The 6,019-nt window shown below is 47.2% G+C and overlaps 1 non-coding gene across 1 annotated transcript; it reads right to left on the reverse strand.

Annotated features, from left to right (window-relative positions):
- Positions 1–3,957: 3,957 nt before the first annotated feature.
- On the reverse strand, positions 3,958–4,030 carry TRNAK-CUU. The gene has a single exon. It is a non-coding gene; the product is annotated as a tRNA-Lys (tRNA).
- Positions 4,031–6,019: the final 1,989 nt, after the last annotated feature.

Raw genomic sequence — 6,019 nt, forward strand, 5'->3', positions numbered from 1 at the left:
TGTAATGTTGTTAGCCTTCCTTTTTGTACTTTATATCATCCAGGCAGAGGTTTTCTTTTTCTTCATTTGTTGTGAATTGCCTCTTGTTAGAATTGTGCTGCTGTCATTCTTTCTAGATACCGCACGTATTTATAATCCAGAAGAAACTGACACATTTCACTCCATGTACACCAGGCATCAAAGGGCTGACTTCCTGTCTTTAGGAATAGGAAAGGGTTATTAAGATTTTTGTGGTTTTTTTTAAGACTTATTTATTTTTTTGTTTGTTGGTTTTTTGAAAGGCAGAGATCTAGCCACTGATTGGCTCCCCACTCTGCTCCCCTGCGAGTGCTGGTCAGGCTGAAGCCAGGACGCTAACACTCCAGGACTCTCACACAGGCGGCAGGGCCCCAGCGCGAGCACTGTTGCGGGGATTAAGGTGTGCGTTAGCTGGAAGCTGGAGTAGGACGGGGAACGTGGTCTGAGTAGCAGCTCAGACCCAGGAGCCTGCTATGGAGCGTGGGCACCACTTGTTGCATCCTAGCCACTTCACTGAACTCCTGACTCTGTTTCTCTAGATACTTTTGTTTTTGCCTCACCTCTGTGTGACACTGTAATAACCAGAGATCCATTCTAGACACACTGAATGTCTGCCACATGAGATGTGGGCCACGTCAGGGTTACACACGATTGTGCAGTGTGCTGGGTGCCTCAGATCTGCCCTTTGCTTATTACTGATGGAGTTTTCTGACCAAGGAGTTGAGGAAAACTTCACTGGAGATACTCTACAAGTAGACCAGGAAAATTTGATAGCCACATTAAATCAATGGATCAAACTATGGAAGTTCACTTATTCTAAAAGTGAGATTGCCCTGTTGGGCCTGTGACTCCCCTACGTGGAGTCATTTCCTTTAGCAGGTTGTCCGAAGCTAAGGAACTGCAGAGTGTCCCCTGCTTTTCTCTCCCTTTCTGGACCATCAGGTTCACAGCAACAAGACTCCTGGATGTCCTAACTTGGAATGCTCCCAGTGAGGTTTCCAAGAGTAGGTACGCTATGAGTTGTCATTTATGAATTCACTATTAATGTCTTTGTAGTAAGCTTAATTTTTTTTTCTGATTTGCATTCATGTTGATGCTTGTTAACTTAGACTATGCGTAAAAAGTTCATTAACTAAAGCAAACAAGATCTGTGGTTGAAATAGAAGTTAAAGCTGGCTGAAGTTAAAGAGCGTAGAGAATGTAGCCCCTGGAATGGGTTGTGGTCACATTCTAATGTGTGTTGCCTGTGAACTGCCCTCCTAACAGGTGAGAAAGAGAGATGCAAGGAGGAGCACCAGGTGACGGCCAAGGCCAAGATGGGAGTTAGGGAAATGCAGGCCAAAGGACACAAGGGCTGAGGTGACCCAGAAGGTGTCAGACTGCAGAGAGCGCTCGAGAGCGTGTGCCAGCCAGCCCCTGGCCTGCAGACTGGAAGACAAACTAGCAACTCAAGCCTTCAGCTTGTGGTACTTAGCTATGGCAGCCCCGTTCTCCTGAACTCACAAGCTAAACACATCGAACATCTGCCAGAGGCTAGCTTAGATGTTTAAAATGTTAAGAAAATGAAAAATACAAAAACCCCAACTTAAAAAAAAAAATCTCACCTATTACAGAGTGTACTTTAAAGCTGAAAAAATTTTGAAATCCATGCATATGCAGGCTCTTTAAAAGGGTCCATGAAAAAATGGAATTTTTACCCCAAAAATGCATGGGTTCAAATTTATTTGCAACAAAAAAAATTAGTCTTACTACAAAAACAAAAAACAAACAAATGTTTAAAGGCAAAATGACAGAGGTAAGAGAGATCCTTCACCCTTTGCTGGCTTTCCAAATGCTTGCACAGCCAGGCCTGGACTGAGCCAGAGCCAGGAAGCCAGCACTCCAGAGCTCCCAGGGGCGTGGGGGACCCAAGCCCTTGGCCATCACCTGTTGCCTCCAAGGCAGCTTAGCAGGAAGCTGGATCCCAGGCACTCCCCAGCCAAAGTGGCAGCTTAACCTAAATGTTGTCATTTTTTTAACCACACATTTTTAATATACACTCGCCATGGAGACTATAAGGTGGACTATCAGCCAACAGACCTTGGAAGGATTTCCTCAAGCCTAGAACAACAAAATCAACAGCACCTTAGAAGGACTGAAACCACGGAAGCAGTACCCTCAGAACAAGCTCCACGTCGAGGACTGTAGGGTGACAGCAGCTGGCCGTCCTAACTCCCTGGACACAGATGCGGTCAGGCTGCTGGGAGCGGCCCTCTCCCCTTCTCACCCTGCTTTCCCCGGACACAGAAAGAAAGAAAGATTGGAAACAGTTGTCTCATTCACTTTCCCGCCCCACTGACTCTGACCGGTGGTCCACACAGGCATGCATCCTTCTCAATTACGTAAACGTTGTCAAAAATAAAATAATACATATAATGATATATAATATTAATTATATATATATACATTCTTAAGATGATGCCTCTCCTAGGAAAAAACAAAGGTCAAAGTGGATGTCGGGGAGACTGCCAATGAGAATAGATTGGGGTTTGCTTGTTTCTCACTTTTAAACAAAAATGATGTGAATTCACTGGATATTCGGTAGGAAGTGTGCCGCAGATGGAAGAACAGCCAGAATAAGACCCCACAGAAGGGGCACTGACTATGGGGAAACCAGCAAAGGACACGAGGCTGGTGAAACTAAACAGGGTTATTCAGGAGTGTTCTTGGAGAACTGGCACTGCGATAATGCTAAGATCTGATTTACTTTAATCTGGGTTATTCTGAATATCATATTAAGAATAGCATGGAGAAGGGCTCGGTTATAGTGCAATGGGTTAAGCCCTCACTGGCAGTACTGCCATCCTGTATCATAATTTACTTAAGTTTTTGAGCCAAGATCAGTAATTAAGTGTACAATAGGTGAGATACCGGGGCTGAATATTTTAATGGATATTGAAGTTGTCACTTCAGAGCCGCATTTTTCTCTTAATTCAAAGTCTCAAAATATCAGCCAATAGCTGCTTTATTTGTTTTAAGAGATTTTCACTCCCCAACTGGCTGTCAGGGCCAGGGCTGGGCCAGGTCCAAGCCAGGAGACAGGGTCTTCATCCCAGTTTTGAAGCCTATGCAGGGGCCACTTGAAGCCACACAGAAGCCCAGGGGAGTGGTGCCAGCAGCGCGCTGGCATCGGATCTGTAGGAAATTCCGACAGGCCTGGCAGTCACCAGCCTGACCAACGTGGACAGAGCAGAGGAAGGGCGGTGCGGGTTGGGGCAGGGGAGGGACCTGGGACGCAGAACCGGGGTGGGTCTGAGCAAGGCCCAGGTGGCTCGGCTCGGCGAGACTAGAGCCCTGGGCTTCTTAGGGGCCAGTCGGACGCGTTCAGGAGCTGACTGTCCTCGTCTTACACGTCAGGCCAGCTCCACCCAGCGCCCCAGCCGCCCTGCTGCCGCCCTGCTGCCGCCGGCCCCTGCCCTCTCCACCGCGCCCACGGGCTGTAGCACCACGGCACCGCCCCGGACCCTCCCCTGGACCGCGCCAGGGCGCAGCCCCGCAGCAGGTTCTCCCCGCCGCTGCCCCGCTGCAGAAAGCGGCTGGGGGGCGTCAACCCAGAGCCCGGAGAGGACCACCCGGCTGACTTCACCCGAAGGGACCCGAGACATAGAACGGCAGCCTGCGCGGCCTCGTCTGGTGTGTCGGAGCTTCGGCTTTCGTGTCTGTGTGATGAAGGGGAGCAATCGGGAGAAGAGCAGGGGACCCCCTCCACTACAAGGGCCGCCAGTACAAGAGACCGGCGGGAGCGCGAGGCTGCACCTGCTCCTGAGTCCTCTCGGGTTCTCGGGAGGTCGGCGAGGGCGCTTAATTCCAAAAGATCTGCTTAATACAGAAAGTGTTTGAATTTGTTGGGTTTCATGAGTAACAGGCAAGAAAAAAATATACACGGAAGAAAACAGAAAGCGCCCAACGTGGGGCTCGAACCCACGACCCTGGGATTAAGAGTCCCATGCTCTACCGACTGAGCTAGCCGGGCGCCTGTGGCAAGGCGGCTTTTTTTCCTTATTTGATGATTATGTAACTATATTTGTTTATTTCTTTCCCGACACCGGGTTCTTTTTAAAGTTGATTTTTACCATTTGATTGAATTCTATCTCAGAATTGTCGACGTTTTAAAACTCTAGTAAGAACTTTTGTTGTATTGTCCGCAGACCACTGAAAGCCTATGCGGGTGTTTAACAGTCACTGAACCGCTTTTGGATTGTTTAATGAAGAGTCTGAAAACATCTCCGGCCCAAGATGTTTCCTTTTTTACATAAACAGGCTTAGCGGCCGCGGAACTGTGCAGCGTCACCCCGTTTCCTACACTTCTGGGGTCTGATCCCTCCCGAGGCGGCGGCTCCAGAAGGGCCCAGCAAGGCAGCTCCCAGCCTCACCGTTTCAATAAGGGTTCTTGGGGCTTCCGCTGACAATGGGGAGAGTGGGGCTCAGGTGACACGGGGTGGGGGAAATCTAGTGGACAAGAAAGTAGATTCGAAAAAGAAGAGAAGAGAACTGATTTTTGTTCAAATTATGGCAAGCTGAGAGTGGACACTGGATATATTCTGGAAAACGGGGGAACCCAGAGAAATAATCCTATTAATGTTTGTAATAGGGGGCTAAGGGATGCTGTTTATTGCTACAGGTCAGAACTGCCAGGACAGCCCTGCTGTAAATCTGACGATAACAAAGACTTCCCAGAGAATGCCACTCTCCACGTATTTAGAAGCAGAACATACTCAACACCACATTTCCTGAGATTGAGTTGAAAATAATCATGTTCCATGAATTTAGATTGCTCAAAATATACTTATAGGTAGAATTTCTACATTTTTAAGCTTACAGTTCTATTAACAGCAGCTAACAGTTTGCCTTACAATTACAAACTAGCTTTTTAAATGATCATAACATGACATAGCCGGAAAGTGACTTGAGAAGCGATCTCCAACACATTTGCTGAGTATATCAGGCATTCCAAAAAGCAGAAAGTCAGGCTCTGATAGTGTCAAAAGCTTTTCACCCTAGAAGAATCTATGTAAATCACATATCTATTTAACATATGCTATTGTCAATGGTCACTTGGAGTAGCCCGGGATGAAACATGTGGTAAGGGATCAGGCCACACCTGACCCAGCAGCCCGTGAAGGTCTCACAATGAAGGGGGGCTGTTCAGCACCAACTTGACTGACTATGAAGTTGCTGTGCTCCCGGCTTACCTCCCAGGCCAACCCTGCTCCGACTACACACAGCAGTTGGGTGTCCCAGCACTTTCTTGGTCCACAGCGTTTCATTTCCAGTTCTGCAGCAAGCCTTAGAGAACTGGAGTCTGTCCACCAACTTCCTTCTGGGCCTTCAGCGCAGGCCAACCCATGCCTGTTTCTTTGTCATTGTCACATTTCACACCGAAACAAGAGAGATCACTTGATACATTAAAACGTTACATAATTCTCCTGCTTAGAAAAAAAAAATCCTAGAAAACTCATGTGCCAAGTGTTGTTAATATTTCAGACGAATTAGTGGATGAAATGCTGAGGAGAAGCGTTTCTTCATGATATGGATATTAACTATAACGGGAACAATAAGATGTTTAGAGCGGAAAGACCTTAACCAAGTGACCAAAGTTAACACCGCCAGGAATGAAACACATGTGCCTAAAATAACGTCCTCACAGGACAGGTCACTTCTGTTGCCAAAAATGCAAGCCATCAAGCTAATCATAGCTAAAACCAGACAAACCTCAACTAAACCATGCTCTAGAAACTAAATAGCTTGTAGTGTCCACAAAAACGTGTTGAAAGCCAGACGAACGTAGGCAACCATTTTATCCAGATTGAAGGAGCCCAGGAGCATAATTGAGTGCAATGTGTTATCTTCAACCGTTTCAGGCTATGGCGGGCATTGCCAGGGATATTTTAAAGTAGCAGTAAGGTTGAGATGACTTTATAATTGTGTAAACTAACGTTCTCGATGTGGGGGAGGACTGTGT

Source organism: Ochotona curzoniae, unplaced genomic scaffold (assembly GCF_017591425.1).
Source record: "Ochotona curzoniae isolate NIBS_2020 unplaced genomic scaffold, NIBS_Ocur_1.0 patch99, whole genome shotgun sequence".
Lineage (NCBI taxonomy): Eukaryota > Metazoa > Chordata > Mammalia > Lagomorpha > Ochotonidae > Ochotona > Ochotona curzoniae.